Raw genomic sequence first — 25,096 nt, 5'->3', positions numbered from 1 at the left:
AAAACAGAGAGAAGACCAGAAAAAACATGGAGAGAAGAGGAGGAACAGCCGCAACTGTGTGTTTTTGCTCATTTTGGAGCCTGTTTTGGCCGTAAACTGCTCATCCGAGGTCGGATTTGAGCACTTTGACATTGTAGACTGGGGTTTAGGGCCGTTCTGGACGCGATGGCGTTGTCCATTTTGCCAAATTCCTCACTGTTTTTCTGCTGTTTTGGCTGTGTAAGTTTCTCATATGAGCGAAGCTTCTGCTCCAGTTTGTGATTGTATCTGGCATATTTTACCCATATTGTGTGAGCTATTTGCCCCATTGGTGTTGGCCCAAGCTCATTTGTATCTAAATATTAGAATTTATCCTCTTTTGAGCTGAGTTTTTTTTTTTTTTTGTGTGTGTGTCTCTGTGTGGAGTGGGAAAGTGGATAGTCTCTCTCCTCTCACTCCATCAGTGTGTTCCCTGTCTCGGCTAGGTGGATTGTGTAAGCCGAGTGGTGCCCCATAGTGTGTGTATATCATTCCAAGAGTGTGTGTCGGGTCATTATAGAGGCGTTCTGTGTGTTTCCATCCCGCTCACAATGTGGTATATATTAGTAGATAGAGCTTGAATAGGACATCTAACTATCAGACCTCCGCCAAATTTGGAGTTTGTTTGCAAAAATTTATCCATGCGCCCGTTTTGGTAGAGAGAGGTAAAATCAAACTCCTTAAAGGGTCCCTTTGTGAGTCCAAATTTCACCTAATGACTTCAAAACAAGAGGTAGGTTACAAAGGGATTATACCCTTTTGGAGCTCCCGCCTTGCTTCACTCTCACCACCTCACACCCACCTTGTTGCATCAACTTCACACTATGAAATGTGTGTAGAAATGGCCTCCTTTTATAGGCCAAAAGGGCTGCCCTTTCTCATGAGAGGTAGCCATGTGTAGCCGCCCTTGTGTAGATAAGTCCAAATCGAACCCTCCAATCCGCCCATGTGTGGCCGCCCTTGAGAAGACAAGTCCGCTTTTGAATTCGGCCACCGGCCATTGAATTCGGTCACCGGCCACTGGCCAATGGAAAGAATGCTTATAGAGGGACTACCTGATCCTATCGAAGAAATGGAGATCCCATCTTCCCACGTCAAGGGACTGAAGCCCAAAAGGTGCCCTTAAACATTGCCAACTTGATGGATTTCATGTCTTCAGAAGTTAGAACCACCATCATGTCCAAACTATATAAAGACCTTGAGCTAGTCTCAGCTCTTTGAGCCTTCCTCAATGGAGAACTGAAGTTTGGGCTACCACAATTTGTACAGATGGATGGAGCTGGGGAGATTCCAATAGAGGAGGGACACTTAGATCCACAACCCAATAGATGAGAACCTTGTGGTAGAAATACACATTAACAAGTTGGGACAATACTTTGAGGGTGATGAATCCAATGCGACCATACCAATCACTACTAACGGATTAACTGTGAAGGGAATCCTTGATGGTGGCACTGGGATTAGCATTGTGACTAAAAATTGCTGGGAAACTATGGGAAGACCTTACCTTACGACCACAACCATAGTAGTGATGATGGCCAATGGGTATATTGTTAAACCTATTGGGATTCTAGAAGATCTCAAGATCAAGGTCTTTAGACATAAAATAAGAGTTACCTTCATTGTTATGGATTTCTCCAAGCACACTATGGCGTCGGAGATGATCTTAGGACGTCCTTTCATGAGGGAAGAAAAAATGGTGCATGATTGGTCTAAAAACCATGTCTACCTGCACTTCCAAGATTCTGTCATTCAAGTAGATCTTGTAACTAGTCAAGCACATCCCCTAAGAAACATGTTTATAATTAATTATAGATCTGAGACCACAGTTGACTCGGCCCCATTGCACTATTGTTACACGTGTAAAGCGGACACTGATGTTGGGGAAGATTCTCCTTATATGGATGTACTACCTGGGATGACTGAGTCGGACAATGTGGATTGGGTTCACCTAGCAGCAACCATAGACACTTGGGGAAATAGGGGGACAACCTGGGTAAAACCTGAGGGGGATGAAATGCCACCACTCGTACCCTTAAATATGCTAGAAGAAATGCATATAGCTTCTGATGACCTACAAGATGAAGGTGTGACTGGCATTGGAACCAGTAGCACCTCACAAGACTATAGCTCACACGATTTGGGGTCAGAATCATCAATTGAAATTGACTCAGAGGACAAAGAATCTGAGTTAAATCTTAGTGCAAATGTGGGGACAAACCATTCAGGGCCGAGTGGTACCCTAGATGACAATCTATCCAAGGGAGCAGAAGACACAAGTAGTGATTCATCTAGTGACTCTTCACTAGGGATCGGCCGTAATAAAAAATTAGACAAGAAGAGTTGAGATATAAGAGGTGATGATATCAAGCAAATGTGCGTGCTAGAATAAATGAAAAGAAATCTACCGTGGAATGGCTTAATTATATAGGGGCATGTGATACTCATCGAAAGTTGGTAGATAACTGGGGTGAATACCTTTAAAGCGTTATGTGGTGTAGTCCACAACCCATTGACATCGCGCAACTAGAGGCTACAGAGAAGCCAAAGCTGAGCCGTACCGTAAGGAGACGACAAAATCAAGAGTTAACTTAACAACAAAAGGAATCGAAAGTGAAATCACAGTCCACAGAACAACAGGACCCCACAGACTTACACCTTGCACCTGAACATTTCAAATCCTATACCACAAAGGAACGTAAGGTTGTGTATACAAAGGCTCAAAGAAAACCTATCGATGGGAGCAATGGAGTCTATGACAGTCCAACGATACTTAAGGAAATAGAGTTAGCAGACCGAGGAGAAGAGTCCAAACCTGTTTTCATTCCCCAAGATCTGAGAGAGACTGAGGAGTGTGTACTTAAAGAACTTCTCAAGGAATTCAGGGATATATTTGCCTGGACATATCATGATATGAAAGGTGTTCCACCTTCCGTGGTGCAACACACAATCCCCATGAATAGCATGGCTAAACCAGTTCAGCAATGACCCTACCCAATGAATCCTAAATATGCAAAAATCGTTCAAGAAGAGATTGAAAAGCTTGTGAAATGCGGATTCATAGACCCTATTGAGCACTCAGAATGGGCGTCTCCAATAGTGATTGTGCCAAAAAATAATGGGAAACTCAGAGTGTGCGTGGATCTCAAGAAGGTCAATGCCGCCACTAGGAGGGGCCATTACCCCTTGCCATATTTAGAACTGGTGCTTGAAAGAGTTGCAGGGAAGGAAGCTTATAGCTTTTTAGATGGGTATTCTGGCTACAATCAAATCACAATTGCACTGGAGGACCAAGCTAAAACAACCTTTATAACCGAATTTGGAGTGTTCGCATTTTGTGTTATGGATTTTGGCTTAACCAGTGCCCCTGCTACCTTTCAAAGATTAATAAACACTCCTTTTAGAGAATATTTGAAGGATTTTTGTGAAGCTTTCTTAGATGACCTTTGTGTTTATTCCTAGAACATCTATCATGCTTACAAAAAGTGTTTGAGAAGTGCAGACTGTATCGCATCTCCTTAAACCCTTTCAAATGCCAATTTTGGGTTAAACATGGAGTCATTTTAGGGCATATAGTGTCCAAAAAAGGGATTTCCACATATGAGAGCAAAATTAAAGCCATTGCTGAATTGTCACCACCTACAAACTATAAAGGAGCTCAAAGGTTCATGGGCCATGTTGGTTATTACCGACGGTTTATTTTAAACTTTTTCGAGATAGCTCGTCCTTTGTACAAGCTTCTTATTGAGTTCCACTGGACCGCGAAGTGTGACCATGCTTATGAGTCATTGAAAAAGACCTTGACTAGTGCTCCTATTCTATGAGTTCCCGATTGGAATGTAATTTTCCATGCGCATATTGATGCATCGAACTTTTCTATTGGGTGTGTTCTAGTTCAACCAGGAGAACATAAACTGGACTACCGCATTAGCTTTGCAAGTCATCAGTTGAATGATGCCAAGAGAAACTACACCACCACAGAGCGAGAAGGTTTATGTATGATTTATGTAGTGAAAACATTTTGCTACTACCTTCTGGCCAACAAGTTTGTTTTCTATGTTGATCATCAAGCCTTGTTGTATCTAGTAAATAAACCTTGTTCCACGGGAAGAATTACACGATGGTTGTTAATTCTCCTTGAGTTTGATTTTACCATTGTGGTGATACATGGTAAAAGATATGTCATGGCGGATCATTTGTATTGCATACCCAATGGTGAAGCCCCTACTGAAGTCGATGATGAGGTGCCTGATACTTCTCTCTATTCCTAGTCGAAACCATACCTGAATGGAGTGAGAAGATTGTGAACTTTCTATCTAGTTAATGGTTTTCCACCCAAAGAGCTTCGTAAGGACATAGCTCAAAAATTGTTAAAAGAATGTGAACCTTACTCTCTCATTGCAGGAACTCTCTATAGGCTAGGGAAGGATGATATTCTTAGACGTTGTGCCCGTGAGGATGAGTATTTATACATACTGCAAGAGACCCACATGTGTATAGCCGGAGGAAATTTCTTAGGGGAACTAACAGCTAGAAAGGTGTTGCAATTAGGCTATTAGTGGCCTACCTTATTCAAGGATGCATCACTTTTTGCAAAAGGATGTGATGAATGCCAACGTTACAAGATCATGCAACGAAAGGATAGGATGCCCTTACATCCTGTTAAAGTGAATCAACCATTTGAAAAATGGGGTTTGGACTTTGTAGGCCCAATTAGTCCGGTAGCTCGTAGCACTCAATCTTGATATATTATCATTGCCACTGACTATGAGACAAAGTGGGCGGAAGCCAGGGTGACACGTAAGGCTAATGCGAGGTCAACTGCTAAGTTTCTCTTTGAGAACATTATTACAAGATTTGGTTGTCCCTTTGAGATTGTGAGTGACAATGGTACTCATTTTATAAATGGAGTAATAAAAGAACTCACTACCAACTTTATGATAGCTCACCATAAGTCCACACCTTATTATCCACAAGCAAATGGCCAAGTTGAGAGCACCAACAAGACCTTAATCTCTATCTTAACCAAAACGGTGGAAGCTCATCGCACAGATTGGGATTTAAAGCTGACTTCAGCTTTATGGGCTTATTGTACTGCATACAAAGTTGCCATTAATTGCACACCGTTTAAGATGGTGTGTGGCCAAGAAGCGGTTATGCCATGGGAGTTTGTCGTTCCTAGTCTTCAAGTAGCTTCTCAAGAAGGTTGGGATGGTAACCCCTTACCTGAGCGATTATATATCCTTGAAAGTCTAGATGAAGAGAGGCAATTAGCTATGCAAAATGCACTTGTGGAGAAAGATAGGAAGAAATGGTTTGACCGTCATTTAAAGAACAAAGATATCAATGTTGGTTATAAAGTCCTTATGTATGGAGTGCGTAACGAAAAGAAAAAGTTGAAATATGGGGAAAAAGGACCATATAGAGTATGTAAGATCACCCCACAAGGAACCATTCATGTGGAGACTCTTGATGGAGGTGAAACCATTGGATTCCTCAATGGGAGAAAATTTAAAAGATACTAGGATTCTTTAAGCCAAGAGGAGCTACATACCATCCATAAAAAAAAGGCAGCCAAGGCACAAACAAAATTGAAGAAGATACAAGCTCAAGCTGAGGCTAAGGAGCAACAACAACGCATAAGACGCAAACGAGAGGCTAACCTTGGAGTTGCACATGCATTCCACGTTGAAATCGACGAGGATTGGTTGGACTCTGGCACACCTCTACGATACTCTGTTGAGCTAAACAACGCCTATGGAAAAGTGCTATATAATGCCTTATTGGACACGGGTGCTAAATATAATCTGTTATCATATGGGGTGTGGTGTCAGTTAGGGAAGCCACCTCTATCTGAAAGTATTATCCAAGTCAAGGGTGTCAACAAGAAAAAAACTACGATTTTTGGAATCTGGCGCACTTCTGTCAGTTATGACAATGGGGTTGTAGCTCAAGACTTTTTGGTCATGCCTGTTGGAAATATGGAGGGTAATATAAACTTAGGACGCATGTGGATGATAGCCACCAAATGCACTATTGATTGGGGGGCAGGGGGTGCCACAATGCAGAAACCAACTCTTAGCCCTGCCACTCAAGCCATAGTCCCTGCGATATTACCTCTTAAGGAAATAAATACCAAAACATTGCATGTCCAAGAGGTTGAACCATATGTCCCCATAGACCAACTCTCTAGAGCTTCAACTGATGTTGTTGAAATAAATCTTGAGACACACAAGACCCATCCCAATATAACAAAGAAAACATACAAGTGGGTCCCTAAAGATTCTTTAGCGACCATAGCTAGTGCTAAAAGACAGGAGCCTAGTAAGAGACATCCCACTCGCCCCAAGAAATGTAAAGAAACGTTGCATTGGATTCCTAAAAAACTATTGGAAACCCAAGGCTACTATGAAGGAAATGATCAAATCTGGGTGCCAAAATGTAAATTGTGCTCTTACTTGTCACCTGGCCCATGTAAGCCCAATCCTGTGGCTCCAAGACGAATTGAAGATCGTGGAAAGGAAAAAATCACGGAATGCTATACACCCACTCCACAGCTAGTTTGGGTACCAAAGAAAGAAAAATTTGTTCCACCTAGCTCAAGAACAGGGAAGTCAAATGAAGCTTCTTGCTCTTCATGTAGTTCCTATACGGAAATACAAGCTTTGACACAACCTCCACCCACCATTGTACATATCCATACAAACAAGGAAGAGTTTGCACCTCCCGTTGTAAGCTCACCACCTACAACAACGTTGCAAATAAAATCATGGGAGAGTACCTTACCACCCTTGCAACTAGATGAAACAACCTTCCTCCTTGACCTCTCAATCTCCAATCCTAGGGAATGTATATATAAAGCCTTATACTCACAAAAACAAGATAAAAAAGTAAAAGAGCAAGATCCACTAAACAATAATGTAAAAACTTACAAGTTCTATACAAAACACAAAATCATAAAAACACATTATGCACAAGAGCACAACCCTTGTAATATTTGCACTCTAACCATCATCTATCTATGTGTACAAATATGGCTAGTACATTAGAGTCATCCACTCCTGCCTTGGGTGAGAGGTACCCTCGTTACTTTTCACAAGTATTTCACATGGTCTTTTCGGTGCTTGCCTGTGAATGGGATTTGGTAGGTACGCTAACATGTGCGAGGAATTTCGAGGAGTTAGAATGGCTGATACGTCTCTTGACCATGAATGATCCATACTTAGTAGAGAGTGGTTCTCCCATTGCACAAGCCTACCCTTTTGACCAAGATGACTATAGGCATCTAGTGATCTTCTTAGTAAACATTGGTACCTCTGATGAAGAAGAAGATTTACATGATTACACGGATGGCACATATGGTCTCACGGATGATGACTTTGTTTTTGTCGACAACGAGGATAGGGGTTTGCCTTAGCGTTCCCCCCCAATCTCTACAATATCCTATTCCCTTGACTCTCTAGGGGGAGTGCAAATAATTAGGTTAGGGTTCCTTATGGTTTTTAATTGTGTTCAATAAGTGTTGGTACCTTTTCCCAGTGATGTGCCTCTGGAAGGTGGATGTTTGGTGGTGACTATTCACTACAACACTACATGGAGATATCGATGCGCGTATATCGACGAAATTAGCGGGCGTCGATATACGCGTCGCAATGTGCGTCGATATACACGTGGAAAGGCTTTATTTCCCACACGTATATCGACGCGTATAGCGACGCAAAAAAATTTGGGGAAAAAAAGCGAAACCCGCGAGCAGCAGGGGCCATTTTCGCCTGCGCTCTGCTCAAATCTTGGCCTCCACCTGTTGCGCAGGTATTATGCCCCCCCAACCCCTCTCTCTCTCTCTACATCGTGTGTGTGTGTGTAGGAGAGAGAGAGAGAGAGAGAGAGAGAGAGAGAGAGAGAGAGAGAGAGAGAGAGAGAGAGAGAGAGAGAGAGAGAGAGAGAGGTGTGTGTGTGTAGGAAAGAGAGAGAGAGAGAGAGGTGTGTGTGTGTGTGTAGGAAATAGAGAGAGAGAGAGAGAGAGAGAGAGAGAGAGAGAGAGAGAGAGAGAGAGAATTAATGTATGCTTAGGAAATTAAAATTAAAGAGAGAAATGAAATGAAATATTATATTAACGTCTTCGAAAGGCCAAAGTGACCTATGAGACATGAGACAAGAAAGTTACAATATGATGGATCTGATACAAAGTCAGAGTAAGAATATGACAAAATAAAATATTTTTGAATCCTAAACTACTGGGTATGGACTAAATGGCTAAACCAACTAGCTGGGATAGGTAGATCATATATAGGAGATCCAGCAGCTGTCGCTGGCGGATCTCATCAATCTCCTCCATGGTCAGTAGTCTGACCGGGCGTTATGCATGTCGAGCCAAAGTGACCTAGCTAGATCCTCTGATGTAGCCTCTGTCGATGTTGTGTAGTCCTCCGCAGTCGTGGACGTCTAGATCTGCCTAGCTCAGTCGCTCGTTCGATCAGTAGAGAGATAGGGAAGTAGAGAGAGAGAGAGAGAGAGAGAGAGAGAGAGAGAGAGAGAGAGAGAGAGAGCGAGAGAGAGAGAGAGAGAGAGAGAGAGAGAGAGAGAGAGAGAGAGAGAGAGAGAGAGAGAGAGAGAGAGAGGAAATAGCTAGAGAGATAGAGAAAGAGAGTTATATATATATATAATAGAGAGAGAGAGAGAGAGAGAGAGAGAGAGAGAGAGAGAGAGAGAGAGAGAGAGAGAGATAGGAAATAGAGAGATAGAGAAAGAGAGTTATATATATATATATATATATATATATATAGAGAGAGAGAGAGAGAGAGAGAGAGAGAGAGAGAGAGAGAGAGAGAGAGAGTAGGGAAGTGAAGTGCGAGATAGAGAGAGAGATAGGAAAATAAGGAAATAGAGAGAGAAAGAGAGATAGCGAGAGCGAGATCGAGAGAGAGAGAGAGAGAAAGAGAGATAGCGAGAGTGAGATCGAGAGAGAAAGAGAGATCGAGATCGCTTTTTTGAGCAAGAACCATGCAAGGCTTCTGAATCTTTCTCAAGTTGCTCATCCATCTCACATTATCGAACAGCGGTCTTTGAATGTCTTATGCGCGAGCTGCCTACTTGGCTTGCATAAATTTTTCTTTAGTAACTGCAACGTGGCAAAGTTATGTAATCACTAGGAAACCCACACAACATTAAGTTGCTGTTATTCTGAAGTACTGGCTTCCATGATTGCTTGATTTACAAATGAGATGGTGAGCAGAGAGAGAAATTTGGCTCAAAAGATTGTTGATATTTATTTAACGGAACACCGCAATTTACATGGTACTTGATGGTATGCTTGCTTGTCCTTTCAGAATCATATGGGACCAGTATTCAATCATTGCATGCAGGTATCTGCTAACCCACCATCTTGGATCATATCAAACCATAATTGAGATTACACTTACACTTTTTTTATATTTGAGGATGGCATCTGTAGTAATCTATCACTAAGGTGTTTTGTCTTAGGAAGGAAAACCTGTCAATAGCTTTGAGAATTGTGCTTTTAAATATATTCCCTTGTGCTGCAATTGATTTTTTGGTAAGCCTTGTGCCAGATTACCTGTCAATAGCTTTGATAATTGTGTGTGTGTAAAGACAAGTTCTAGGACATGATCTACACATACTCAAATTCACGATTGTGTGTGTGTTTGCGTATGAAAATCCCCTCATAACTGAACCATACTTAGACAATTGTATTCAATAATATATTCAATAACAATATTATAAAACAAGATTTCATAAACCTCTATTATCATTTCATATACACCAATACAACCTTCTGTATCTGATGGATAATACAATCATTTATATCAAGAATTTGATCTTTGATCACTACAATATAATATCTTAGTGTTGTATCTCTATGTGCCCATCCTTTGGGATGAGCTTCCACTACATCTACATGGAGAAGAATCTAGCTGGTACATTGGACGATCTTCTGTTACTGCTGCAGTTTTTGTTGTAATCCCAAGGAAAGAATCTCTTACTTGTCACAATCCAAGAAACACAAGCCTGTTAGAACTGGCATTACTTGGGAAGACAGGAGTCAACGACTCCCTCCCCTTGTTATTGGTGTCAAAAATTACAACAGAAACTAACAACATAACTTAGATCAAATATGAAGTTTAAAGAATGATCCAATTTTTTTTGGATATCATCTCCTTTGTAATTTGGATCAACTCTCAAAAACCTAGTCAAATGCCATCTCCTCTGAGACCCCACTTGAGGATTAAGGCTTTTTTTACAACCTTTGGACAGTTTTCAAAGTACATTATAGCATCAATAAGCACTATACAATTGTGAACTCTCCATTATATACTTCATCAAATTTGAGTTCCTGCATAAAAAGATAGAGTAAAAGAACTTTGTGTCAAGGACCAAGTTCCTGTAAAGTTATGGTACTACGTTGCTGCTTTTATTTGCTGTGTTATTGCTATGCATTCATTCCTAGTGGCCATGAACACTAGTTAAAGTAGTGCCCGCTAATAAAGTTGGGTATGGTCGCCCTGAACTGACGCTATAATACTCTCAAGTCACAGAGATTGTAGAAATTACAACAATAACTAACACAATAACATAGATCAAATACAAGGACTCACGACATCCTTGGAGAATTTTCCCTTCTCGCTTACTTTGATTCACAACTTCCTTATGGTTGGCAGACTTGCACACCACACACATACATACACATCATTATATACTATTAACTGGATTACATCCTATAGCTAGTGGTATAGTCTTCATGTTCTATATTTAACTCAATACCCATCTGGCATTACATTGATCATCCACCAAGTGGATATTAATACGATTCTAACCACTTTAGCTGCCTTACGTGGTAGGTCAACACACACACACACACACTTATCTAGCTGACAATTCATTGGTAACCCTTGGCTGACAGCTTCCCTTTTTGGTGCTTTAGGCCGATGTCACTCTTGGACATGGGTTCATGCCTACATGTTTTAGAATGGCCTCTGTTATACACATAACCTTCAAGGTTTAGAGAATGGGTCTGGTTTTGGACAAAGAGCTTCACCTTTCGGCTTATACCTGCACACACATTTACTCAGAAGCTATTCTTAGATGTCATCTATGAGAGCTAATATATAGCCCCTCATAATTACTCATCCACACACCTGCTTCAACACACCCAATTGTGTTTGATAAAAGGAAACTCAGTTAAATATAATCAGACAATCACCGTGATCGGGGATACGGTATATCATGAGAAACTGTTACTTCTTTCCAAATCTGCACCTACCTGGTAAATAGTGTTGAAGATGTCCAGTCCAATAAATTAAATGGTTTTTTATTACATCCCTAATCATGGTTCCGTACTTGGTTTGTATCTTACTTGAAAAACCTGTGGCTATTCAGCTGTCTTACCTTTGTGGAAATCTCCAGCTTAATATAGCTTGAAGTATTTAATGCCTACCATACTTGTGGGCTCGATTTTCCTATGTTGGCAGGCCTACTATGTGCAGTTAATTTCCAACTTAAACATAGCATAATGGGTTTAACGCTACCCATTTGGTCGATATTTATGGTACATCTAGACTATCACTTTATGAAGGAGAAGCCTGTCATGCACATGGGTAGAATTAAAGATGGGATGCCTACCTTTGGTGGTGAGCCTCCTATAATAAAAGACTCGATAGCCTTGCATAATAGATTCACAGACACACACACACATACACACACTGATGCATGGTTTTTAGGACCCTTTCTGAAGATGCAATAAAGGCACAATCAGTTGTTGGGGAGATGAGGATACTCTAGTCCAAGGGATCTCGAAAGAGAAGAAAAATCTACTTCACAAAAGAGTAAAAATGCCATGGACAGAAGATACGTGGGAACGAGCTCTTATGCATGCCTACAACCTATATCTTACAGAATAGCCCATTCTAGGTGTGAATTTCTAGTGAAATTTACACGAGGATGTTCGTGTGGACTCACAGCACAGCATACTCCGTTTTCACTTTTTTACCGACAGTAAATATTTATTACCACAGTAAATATTTTTTACCTACAGTAAATATTTTTCACCTACATGGTAAATACAAATCACTTTTTACCTACAGTAACTTTTTTTACCCATGGTAAATATTTTTTACTGCACCATAAGTATTTGGTAGGTAACAGTTCACTGTTACTAGAAGCAGTGATTGGGCATCAACAATGCAGTTACAGGAGGAGAAAAGGGGAAAATCTTATGGTAAAGGTGAGTCAACAGGGATAAAGACTTTTGAGTTGAAAAGAGACATGCTGATTTTTTCAAAGAACACATGTCAAAAGAAGCCATGGTTGAGGATTTTTTGAGAATTTGATATTCAGGAGGACCCAGTAGGTCCCCCCCTGACATGTGCAGAACCTCCAGTTTCAACAGCCACCTTACCTGCTCTTAAATGCTGGTCAAGGCCTTATCCCCATGTGTCACAATCAAAAAAATCAGCATTTATCCTCCCCTCTCACATCACTCTAGAGAATATCTTGATGGTGACATATCAGGTGACCTCAATCTGTTGACCACCCTAAGCAAAAAGTAACCCCAATCAGCGGATTTAAGCATGTTTATCCCTAATCCTAAACCCTCTCAGAAACCTATATAAGGAGGCCTTCTCTCACTCAAAACCAACACTTCACCCACTTCACCAAGCAATGAAGCTATGATGACATTGCTCACAACGAGGAGCTATGGATGGAGCTTTACTCTCTCTCCCTCTAGTATGCTACATTACTAGCCCTAAAACCTAAATAAGGAGTCTTCTCTCATGCTCCATGGCCACCATCCTCGCCATCATTCTCTAAGGTATTGATGTGTTGCTAGTAGGATCATACCTACTTGCTGGGTTGATTGTTTTTGACAAGGGATTATGCCATCCTTGGCTTGCTTCTCTATATCCTTGTTATGTATGATCAGATGCCGTTGTATTGTTAAGCTGATGTCTTGTGTATATATGTGCTACATAAGGTCCCTAAGCTTCGTTTCTATGTGTTTTGCCATATGTTTTGATGCCATCATAATGCCAGAAGTCTCACTTGCCTATGTGCACTATGTGTGAGGTCCCTAAACCTCTTAATTTAGGGTGGTGCCCCCTTTGTTTTGTTCTTTGCTTGTTTGCATGAGGCGTGGTTTGTGGAGTGTGCACGAGTACAGAGGCCACCTGATTGCACTGCTCTTTTTTCCGCTATCATTTTGGTGCCCCCACGGAGGAGGGCTACACAGACCTTCAGTCCACAAGCAATGAAGATGTGCAATCTACAACATGGAGGAATGGCGTGAGGAGTTTGCAAATTGGAGAACAGAAGAGGAGGAGGCTTTAGAGGCCTTAAAAGCTTTCATCGAGGTCTTGTTACCAGGTTGCAGTGTCATTGAAATTCAAGAAGTAAGTTCTTCTACATGCCTTGTTCGTGATCGTCGCCAACGAAGGAGAGTAAGAAGAAGAGCTTGATATACCTCTCCTCTCAACCTATGAGTGCTCCAGAAACCTCCAACGCACATGAGCTTGAAATATTCTACATCAACATACACGAAGGTACTTTGACACACATTAAGGGAAGAGAAAGCATCACCAGACCTCTCTTTCCTGAGGATCCGACTAAGAGGAGGAAGATCACCTCTACACCTAAGTGGCCCAAGGCCGCAGCGCGTGCTCAAGCGTAAGGTAACATTTGGCTTAATCTCATTAATAAGGGATTACATGACCACTACAGGCAAGAAAAAGGCTAGTGAGCAACCAACTTCAACCTCCAACTTGCAACCACGACTCTCACCCCTAAATCCTCCTGAAGCAAAGAGGCGAAGGCTTGCCTACAAGATTGCCGCCCGTCTGCGAGTGCTCCCAGTGCACTTTGTGAATCCAGACACCACCAATCCCAAGCCAACCTCCTGTCCACGTGAAGATCACTTTGGATATTGTCCAAAGTGCTTTGGAGACCGGGTGAAAAGCCTCCCTGCCCTACCTTTGCTGCTAATTTTCAAGAAGTTATCTCAATCTAAGGAAACTATCTTAGTTGATGATGTGCTGCACATTAATGGTGTCACTTTCATTCGTCATGCTGATTATGGTAATAGCATCCAATTGTTGCTTGCTAAAAGGCTCAGCATTGTACAAAGTGTTGCCATCACGCCTTACGTCTTCACAGATGCATCAGGAAGAGTCGAAGTGATCCGAGGTGCTGACCTTCTGTGGCTGATCAGGCTCATTGGTCCCAAGGTGGTGCAACTAAGCTAGGGTCTTGTGTGTAAGTATGGATGCCAATAATGAGAATGATGATCCCCGCATGTTTCCTTTCCATTTTGTGCGTCATATCCGTGTGAATATTTGTATTGAAAGAAAAATCTTTTATCAGCAAAGAATAGCCCTGTTGTTTGGAGCCGAGAGACTTGGGGAAATCTTGCGCTCTCCTCATCTTGTCATTCTATCCTTACTAGACTATTACCATTCCTTTGATGTGTCGATCTTCATCCTATTTTGAGCTAAGTTGTGCTAAAGCTCCAAATTGTAATTACCATACTCTATTTTAAAATAAATTGGAGCTGTTTACTCTCTCACTTATGGCCTTCCCTAATTTTTATGGTAAGCCTGGGGAGGTTGCTCCAGACTTTTTGGATAATTTGGAAATGGCCTTTCTGGTATCGGGAAGGGATGACGAAGCTACTAAGTTAAGGGCCTTTCCTTTGGTCTTGAGGGAAGGTGCAAAATTATGGTATCAAACTTTGGCACCTGAAGAAAGAAGAGACTGGGAGTCCTTAAAGATGGCCTTCATCGAAGAATTTCGCCGCCATGAGCCTCCAGAGGAGATATGGAGACAACTCTTAGAGCTACGCCAAACATCACCCAATGACTATAGAAGCTATGAAGGAAAGTTTTCCAACCTGTGGGAGAAATGGTGTGCATCACTAGGTGAAGGAGAAAGGGCGCCATAATGCCTAAAGAAGGACTGTTTCCTGGCAGGGCTTTACCCCATCCTTCGAGAAAAGGTAAAAGGTAAATTCCCAGATACCTTTGATAAAGCTATGACTTATGCAAGGGAGAAGGATAGGAAGTTAAAATTCCAAGCTCAACTACAAGGGGGAATGGAGCCTCCACCGCTAGCTCAAACTACGGCAAGGGTAGTAGCAGGGACAGGAGCAACAGACCAAGAGTCCTCTCAACAAGAATTACTTCAACAAATCACCAATCAACTAGAGAGCCTGTCCATCAATCTGGTTCAAGGTGTAAGGGCTCCCCAACCAGGAAATGAACGAAATAGACAAGAAGGACAAAGGCAAGCACGTGAGTACATTTGCTACAACTGTGGAGAGGTAGGTCACGGCATGTATTATTGCCCCCATCCATGACGCTATCAAGGAAATGGTAATCAAAGACGGCCTCCTCGCCAGCAAGTCACTCCTCCTCGAGCTAGGCCACTAAATGGACAAAATGCACACGTGGCTCCACCAATCCAAATATTGAGACCCCCTCCTCCACCACCACAAGCACCAGCAGAGATCCCTCCACTACCATCGGGAGGGGAGGACAGGACTGTCTCTGTCATAAATCTTGACAATGGTAAGGATAAAGGGAAAGAAAAAATGGAGGAAGCTGTTGCCATGCCAATAAAGAGAGTTAGGAGACAAAGAACTGATGAAATGGAAGCTTCAGAGCCGGATAAAGGGAATGAGGGTTCCTCCCAAGTGATAGGAGACAAGAAAAGGAAGAGTAGGTCAAGGAGGCACATAGGAGTAGAAGACTTTCCACTTGGGGTAGGATCCATACCTTACGACCTGGTAGCAGATGTGAGTAAGGAAGGACCAAAGATTTCATGGCAGCAACTCCTCCACCTTTCCCCAAAGATGCGTAGAACCTGGTCTAAGATGGTCAGCACCAGGAGGGCTAAGGCAAAGTCAGTTGGGTCTATTAGTGCAAGAGGCATGAAGGATATCGTGCCAGTCATTGATGCAGAGATTAAGAGTCAGCTAGTCTCCAATGTGTACGTAGATGGTGGAGCCGAGATTTGTGTTATGACAGAGAAATTAATGCACAGGTTGGGTTTGGAAGTAAACGAGCAAACTTCCTTACAAGCTAAGATGGCAAATAATGTAAGGGTGGCTTGTGTGGGAAAGGTTAATGGAGTGAAGGTTTCAGCTTTTGGTGTGGCAATCTCAATTGATGCTTATGTGATCCCAACTAAGGGGGAGGGCTATCCGCTAATCCTTGGAAGACCTTGGCTTATGGCTATGAAAGCTAGGCAAGATTGGGAGACAGGTTCCCTTGAGTTGCGACCAAATCATAAGGTAGGTGGCAAGCAACAAAAAATTGTGTATGACATGAAGTAGGGTAGACAACAAGACCTAGAGATGGAGACTTCTATGGATGAATGGAGCACAAGCAGCTGCTCTTCATCTGAGGATGAGTCATCTGAGGAGGATGCTAGCTCTTTGGAAGTCATGGGTATAATACTGCGAAACCCAGAAGGAGAAGGTGGTCAAGACTATCTAAACAAGGAAGAAGCCACAGGCTTAGAGGAGATGCTAGCTAAGGACCTACTAGAAGAAGAGAGAGCACCCTATTTGCAGGTACTAAAGAAGCATGCTGGCCTCTTTATAACTGATTACGAGCACATTAAAGGAGTGACGGTAACCCAACACCATATCCAATTAAAGGAAGGTGCCAAACCAGTGGTGCAAAGGCTAAGGAGATTAGGGCTAGTGCAACAAGATGCACTCTTAAAAGAAGTAAAAAGATTACTCAAGGCAGGATTTATCTACCCAGTGGAAGATTCTGAGTGGGTGTCTCCAATTGTGGTAGCACCAAAGAAAAATGGGAAGTGGAGGGTATGTGTGGATTACAAGCCTCTAAACGCAGCCACAAAAAGGGACCATTTTCCTTTGCCTTTTCAAGATGAAATACTAAATGAAGTGGCTGGTCATGAAAGGTACACAGTGTGTGATGGGTACTCAGACTACTTCCAAATCAGAATTGTAGATGAAGACCAAAGAAAGACTACCTTCATAACACCTTGGGGGTGTTTTGCTTATAGAGTTATGCCTTTTGGTTTAACTAATGCCCCAGCTACTTTCCAGAGGTTTATGAACTTGGTGTTTCAACCTTACTTTGGTAAGTCCATACGAGTCTTCATTGATGATTTTTGCATTTACAGCTCTAGGGAAGTACATCTGTCCAAGGTTGATGAAGGTTTCACCCGTCTGGCCCAATTGGGTGGGCAATTGAATAAAGACAAGTGCCACATAGGTGAGAGCAAGGTCACTGTACTAGGCCATGTTGTGTCTCAAGATGGTATTGAGGCTGACCCTGAAAAAGTAAAGACATTGTTAGCTTTACCTACTCCTTCAAACGTGAAGCAACTAGTCTCCTTCATTCAAAAGGTTCGCTACATGGGACGATTCATACATCTCCTTTCTCAGGCAATCTATCCTTTGCAGCAGCTCACTAAACACACTACATTGACATGGAGTGAGGAGGGTGAAAGGTGCTTTCAAGAAGTTAAAACCGTTTTGAGCTCATTTCCTGTCGTCCTACAACCCACATGGGGTGAATTATTCTATGTAAATCCTAGTGTAGGTCCAGAAGCTCTAGGAGCTGTCTTGATGCAAAAAGACCCAAAGACATCTCTCATGAGACCAGTCTACTTCTCTAGTAGAGTGATGACAGTTGCTGAAAAGGGTTTCAGCGCAACTGGGCAATTGGTGCTAGCTCTCAAGTTTGCAGTGGAGAAGTTTCGGGCTTACTTACTTCCGAGACAATTTGTGGTGATCACAAATGAGGAGGTTTTTCCATATGCCCTACAACACATGGAATTGTCTCAAAGAATAGCAAAGTAGGTGGTGCAACTTCAAGAGTTTGACTACACACTACAAGTAGAGGATTCCACCCGTGCTTGTTTGGCAAATGTCCTCACACAAAGGTGTTATGAGAAGGCCAAGAAAGAGGCACCTAGTAAGGTACCGCCTATCCCGGAGCCTGAAGTTCTACTGGGAGCACACAGTCTGTATTTTGATGGGGCTTACAAGAGGACCAAAGACAAGGCATCAACAGGCATAGTAATATTAGGTCCAGAGAAGGAGAAGATCTTTGCAAAAGGGTTTCATCTAAAAGAGATTCATTCTAACAATGAGGCTGAGTACCATGCCCTTGTTTTAGAGTTGCAATGTTGTCTTTCTCAGGGCATCACAAAGCTAAATGTTATTGGTGACTCCTTGTTGATTGTTAAGCAAATGGTTGGTGTATGGGCCTGTAAAAATGACAAATTGTCTGTTAAGATGAGGGAAGCAAAGGCCTTGTTGAAGGGTTTTAAAGAAGTTCGAGTGCACTTTGTACCTAGAGATCAAAATCGAGAAGCAGATGCCTTAGCAGGTGAAGAACTACAAACTCTCATAGTAGGTGCTATCCTTGTGAAAAGTCCTTGTGGAAAAGGTAAATGGCCTTATATGTAAAATCATCACTAAGCAAGTGCATTTACATCCTAAGGCATGGGACAAACACCTAGATGCAGCACTTTGGGCCTACAGAACATCCTTTAAAACATCCTTGGGGTATACACCTTTTCACTTGGTTTACGGGCAAGAGGCACTATTGCCTATAGAAGTGGAGCTAGCGAGCCTCCGAGTTCTAAAAGCACATCAAGAGGATAGTCAAGAGAAGCAGGTGGAAGGAAGAATCATCGATTTGGAGAGGTTAGGGCTAGATCGAGAGTCAGCAGTGAAGTACTATGCAGCCCAGGCAGAGAAGAAACGAAAGAAGTTCAATCGCAACCTTGTCAAGAAAGGTATCAAGGAAGGTTCTTTAGTGCTCAGATACGACAATCGCTTTGATCGCAGGAAGGATGGTAAGTTCTTGCTTAAGTGGGAAGGCCCTTTTGTAGTGATACAGAGGTTCTCAAATGGTAGTTACCAACTAGGTGACCTAGATGGTAAGGTACATCAGACCCCGGTAAATGGTTGGCGATTGAAGGCCTACCAATGTCGTCTTTCACAGCCATATGCTGGTGAAATCAATGCTAAGGATGGTTCAGAGGAGAGCTCATCATATTCGAGCTCCAACTAAGGTAACAATCATGTACATAGTCGTTTCAAAAAAGAAAAAAAAAAGGAAAAAAAGAAAAAAAGAGAATGCTACCAGTGAAAGTGGATATTGACAATGGATGGGATATGGCTTTCAAGGGTCTAGGAGACCAGTTGTTAGTCATGGATGGATACAATTATTCATCAGAAAGGACTAAACAGGGTGCATCAGGCAAGAAAGCAGTAACATGGTAAATTCAATTGGTACCAGGTGGGTAAGTATTCAAGAGAACCCTATTGTAGCACAACCTACAGCTAGAGGCATCAAATACCTCTAGCTTAAGGGGGAGGGCTATATGATGCATGGTTTTTAGGACCCCTTCTGAAGATGCAATAAAGGCACAGTCAGTTGTTGGGGAGATGAGGATACTCTAGTCCAAGGGATCTCGAAAGAGAAGAAAAATCTACTTCACAAAAGAGTAAAAATGCCATGGACAGAAGATACGTGGGAACGAGCTCTTATGCATGCCTACAACCTATATCTTACAGAATAGCCCATTCTAGGTGTGAATTTTTAGTGAAATTTACACGAGGATGTTCGTGTGGACTCACAGCACAGCATACTCCGTTTTCACTTTTTTACCGACAGTAAATATTTTTCACCTACATGGTAAATACAAATCACTTTTTACCTACAGTAACTTTTTTTACCCATGGTAAATATTTTTTACTGCACCATAAGTATTTGGTAGGTAACAGTTCACTGTTACTAGAAGCAGTGATTGGGCATCAACAATGCAGTTACAGGAGGAGAAAAGGGGAAAATCTTATGGTAAAGGTGAGTCAACAGGGATAAGTTGTTACACAGAGTCGTGTATTTCTAATCGTGGAGTATACGGCTCGCGGAGAACTTTATAAAGAGCTCCAAAGACAATAGAGGTTTAATGAGCAGCGGGCAACAACGGTAGAGTACATATCCCAACATCCTTCGCCTCCATGGATACTTCCATGATGAGGTTAGTGGGTTTGTGCACACACACACACACACACACACACACACACACACACACACACACACACACACACATTTTCGGATGCATTTTCATAAACACAAGCTTCGTCGTTACACAGAGCCGTGTATTTCTAATCGTGGAGTATGCGGCTCGCGGAGAACTTTGTAAAGAGCTCCAAAGACAAAAGAGGTTTAATGAGTAGCGGGTAGCAACGGTAGAGTACATATCAATCGACGGCCAAGAATTTTGCCAATGGAGATCCCCTAGTGACAAACCAGCAAAGAAGACGGTTGGGTAGTTGCCTAAATTTGAAAAGTGGCTCCCGCGTATTACATAGGCACATCCACGAGCTTGGGTACCGGAGCCAAGATGGAAGATCTTAGGGTGCCTGTATAGCAGATCGAAGGCAATGGTGGTGCTGTTGCTTCTGAATCCACACACTGGACTCTCAGCGATTTTGACATTGGGAAGCCACTTGGCAGAGGCATGTTCGGCACTGTCTACCTCGCTAGAGAAAAGAAGGTCTCTCTCTCCCTCTCTCTCTCTCTCTCTCTCTCTCACACACACACACACACACACACACACACACACACACACACACACACACACACACACACACACACACACACACACACACACACACACACACACACACACACACACACACACACACACACAGAACGTGCCCACATCTTATGATCTCTCCGTTTTCCTTGCCTTTTCACACAGAGCAAATACATCATAGCATTGAAAGCTCTTTACAAAAAATAGCTTCAAGAAGCATGTATGGACCATCAGTTGCGGCGGGAAATCAAAATTCAAAGGCACCTTAGGCATCCCAACATCCTTCGCCTCTATGGCTACTTCCATGATGAGGTAAGTGGGTTTGTGCACGCGCGCACACACACACACACACACATTTTCGGATGCATTTTTATAAACACAAGCTTGGTTGTTACACAGAGCCGTGTATTTCTAATCGTGCAGTATGCGGCTCGCGGAGAACTTTATAAAGAGCTCCAAAGACAAAAGAGGTTTAATGAGCAGCGGGCAGCAACGATAGAGTACTAACGAGCAGCGGGTAGCAACGATAGATTACTAACGAGCAGCGGGTAGCAACGATAGAGTACATATCGATCGACGGCCGGGAATTTCGCCAATAGAGATCCCCCAGTGACAAACCATCAAAGAATACCGTTGGGTAGTGGCCTAAATTTGAAAAGTGGCTCCCACGTATTACACAGGCACATCCACGAGCTTGGGTACCGGAGCCAAGATGGAAGATCTTAGGGTGCCTGTACAGGAGATCGAAGGCAATGGCGATGCTGTTGCTTCTGAATCCAGACACTGGACTCTCGGCAATTTTGATGTTGGGAAGCCACTTGGCAGAGGCATGTTCGGCACTGTCTACCTCACTAGAGAAAAGAAGGTCTCGCTCTCTCTCTCTCTCTCTCTCACACACACACACACACACACACACACACACACACACAACGTGCCCACATCTTATGATCTCTCCCTTTTCCTTGCCTTTTCACACAGAGCAAATACATCATAGTGTTGAGAGTTCTTTACAAAAACAGCTTCAAGAAGCGCGTATGGAGCATCAGTTGTGGCAGAAAATCGAAATTCAAATCCACCTTAGGCATCCCAACATCCTTCGCCTCTATGGCTACTTCCGTGATGAGGTTAGTGGGTTTGTGCACGCGCGCGCACACACACACACACACATTTTCGGATGCATTTTCATAAACACAAGCTTGGTTGTTACACAGAGCCATGTATTTCTAATCGTGTAGTATGCGGCTCGCGGAGAACTTTATAAAGAGCTCCAAAGACAAAAGAGGTTTAATGAGCAGCGGGCAGCACGATAGAGTACTAATCATCATAGTTATCTGAATTTTGAAAAAACATGAGAATTGTCTAGCTTAATGGGAAATGCCTTTGGATTGTGTTCTTGTAGTATATTGCATCTTTGGCTAGGGTTCTTCTCCATTGTCATGAGAAGCATGTCATCCATAGGGACATCAAACAAGAGAACTTGCTTATTGGAATCAGGGTATGTAAACCCATTTGCAGGTGGGCGTAAAACCATTCTGCGTATGCACACAACTTGAGAAGGGATTTAAAAAAAGATGTGTGAGTGCGTGTATGTGCCTATAGTCGAGCTACACTAATAATCATGTGCATGCTTCGTTAGGTAACGTTATCTTTTTCTTTTATCCTTTAAATCTAACTGGCCATTCGCGATTAGTCTTTCTGCCCCTCTAACCAGGGAGAATTGAAAATCGCTGACTTTGGATGGTCGGTACATACCTTTCACAAAAGGCGAACAATATGTGGAACACTAGACTATTTGCCTTCGGAAATGGGTATGTATGTGCATCTATGCTGCGATTTTAGTTGATAGTTGTGTTCAAACATGAGAGTGTGTGCTCGAGCTAGATAATTCAAGTGTGTACTTATATGTGATACTCTTACCAAGCTCATGTCCTAGAACTTGTCTATCATCTCTCTAGTGGTGCTATTTTCTTTTCATATCTTGTTATCTTTTCTTTTTTCGTTGGAGATTATCCAACTCATTCTCTGCCTAGAATCTTTTCTTCACAATCTCTCAGCAATTACACAACTATTCTCTAGAATACTTTTATACAATTGCTGTCTCTTGCCCATAGAAGGGTTTTAATGTCTTATGCTTGTACGGTGCAACTTGTGAAGCTACATATACTTGTAGCTAGTGAGAGAGAGAGAGTGCCAAAGGAAAAGGTGAAACACAATACAAATAAGGCTCATGGGAATCGAGCATTCACCATGTGGATAGTCATTGTTTGAAAGCTTTAAGCTTCCTAAATTTTCATGATTGAAATTGCCAAGCCTATAACAAAGCAAGGAGTTTATATATGTGATAAGTAAAGTGCATAACTCGGATGAGTGGCTTAGGGAAACCCTCGACATCCGATCAATCCCTGTTGGGTAAAGGTTTGGGCTATTCGCAATAGTACATTGCTAGGTACTTGTAACCAAGCTCGGATGGATCACTCTGTCCCTCACGGCTCCGCTTGGGCTTAAGGCTGACTTGTATATCTGTTGGTGACTTTATAATACAATCACTCACAATTGTGAGGTTTTGCAAGAAAGAAAAGATTTCTTTGTTTGAATGTATGCATGCATCCATGCGTGCATTTTGAATGTAAATCGTGTATACTTTCCTTGGCATCGGGACGTGGGTATTGGAAACTTTGTTTCCAAATATGAGCTAAGTTGTATACATTTCCTGGTCTCAACGTGCCTTAGGTTTTGGAGAGAGACGTTAAAATTTCCTTCACATTATATAAATGTGAAAGTTTGGATAATTTTGTTGCCCTAGCTTGAAGGAAGAGACAAACAAGGTTTTGGCTAGTTTCTTTATTGAGTTAATTGTTCATACCTAGTGTTTTTTAGTCTTGGGTTTGGCTTTGAGTCGTGGTAGTTGCAAAGCGAAAGCCATTGCTGTTGGCTTGTGCCAACACAATCACTGTCGTAGGCACTACTGAACAAACCGCCGCTTAAACTACTGGATACACCTTGGTTATGCTACCCCTAGCTTTTTACCTTCGAGGAATGCCATCCTGAGCACCATTTGCCTCGTAGAAAATAGATCTGTAGACCACCCAATGTCCAAGAATCCCCATTCGTGAAAACATCACGTCCAAACTTTCATAGACAATGAATTTGAGACACATCTTGTCTATAATCCGGCCAACAAAAATGGATTGGTGCAAACATCCATAGTGTTTTCTATACGTCGCATTGGTTTCTTGCCAAATGCACGTGCCTTAAACTTTGCCCCACGGGATTCAAACACCGATAACTTGAACTCGAACATATGGGTCCAAATCATTTGTAGAGAGCATTGTTCGCCCCTCTCTACCGCTCACAAGGCTCTCCTTGTGGTTGAAGCTAGTTACGGTAATTGCCACTTGACTAAAAATTTGGTCTTGTGGCCACTGTAGTTGCCACGACGTGCGCCATGCTGATCTCCTTTGTCAACCCTTTATCACCGTTATCCATGTCAAGGTTGCTTGTGCCTTTGTCCTCTTGCAAGCTCTTGCATTTGTTTCTGGCTTCACATTCCTGAGCCAAACAAAGCATCTTACCCTCCCTTGAGAACTTCAATCGTGCATAGACTGCTATGTGGGTGCAATTCAATCCACTTTCCATAGCTCAGAGTTCGTTTTGGACCATTGAGGTAGCTTGAGGACACTCCTTCTCTTTGCAAAGCATATCAAAATGCAATAGAGAAAGCTGCCCTTGGAGCTTTCCATTGGCTAGGCGTTTCAAAAGGACACTCACTATGCACTCTCTTAAAGTCACCCCTACCAATGACGTCTCAAAATGCCATTTCATCAAAGCAAAAAACTAGAGAGTAATTGTCCCAAACGCTACTAAATTGGCATGTCTCCTTTCTAGCAGTTCTAACTGGCTGCACTTGGAGATAGCACAAGCCGTCAATGTTTCAAAACGTAGTGCTGTCATGTGGGGAAGACCAATGAGAGTTCCAATGTTCAAAACGCCCTCGATGGCCACACTTGGCGAAGTGTCTGTGTTTCAAGATGCCGTAGTGGGGCAAGGGGTTGACTACGAATTTTGACAATGTTTTACAACATTCTCGAGTGGAGGATAGTCACTATTGGTGCTCCCTACTGGTTCCTCTTTATTTTATTTAGTCATTCAGAGGAGATTCCTCAAATCTCCTACTCCTAACCTTGGAATGCAGACAATTACATTCTAACCCTTTAGAAGGGTTATTGCGGATTCGAATGTAGGTACGGTAAACTCCAGCGCCCTGAGGGTATTCCCCTTAGCCAACCCACCATCCACGTGGTCGTGACCTGCACACTCAACCATAAATATAAAAAAACAGTTAGCAGCAGCGGCTGCAACGCCCTTGCCCTCGTCTGGTTGCTGTTGTCGCTTCCTACCGCCCATAGCTCTCATGGCTTGTGCCCGGCTGCGTCACCCTCTCTCCCCCATTGCAGGTCACAGGACTTGCCCTTCC

At 42.5% G+C, this 25,096-nt stretch overlaps 2 pseudogenes; both read left to right on the top strand.

The window, feature by feature from the left end:
* Positions 1 to 9,312: 9,312 nt before the first annotated feature.
* On the top strand, positions 9,313 to 22,465 carry LOC147441095 (serine/threonine-protein kinase Aurora-1-like; annotated as a pseudogene).
* Positions 21,335 to 21,932, top strand: LOC147441096 (serine/threonine-protein kinase Aurora-1 pseudogene; annotated as a pseudogene).
* Positions 22,466 to 25,096: the final 2,631 nt, after the last annotated feature.

Source organism: Adiantum capillus-veneris, chromosome 15 (assembly GCF_014529385.1).
Source record: "Adiantum capillus-veneris isolate H3 chromosome 15, ASM1452938v2, whole genome shotgun sequence".
NCBI classification, from domain to species: Eukaryota; Viridiplantae; Streptophyta; class Polypodiopsida; order Polypodiales; family Pteridaceae; genus Adiantum; species Adiantum capillus-veneris.
Note: the sequence above shows the minus strand (reverse complement) of the source record. Positions and strands in the feature narration are given on the sequence as shown.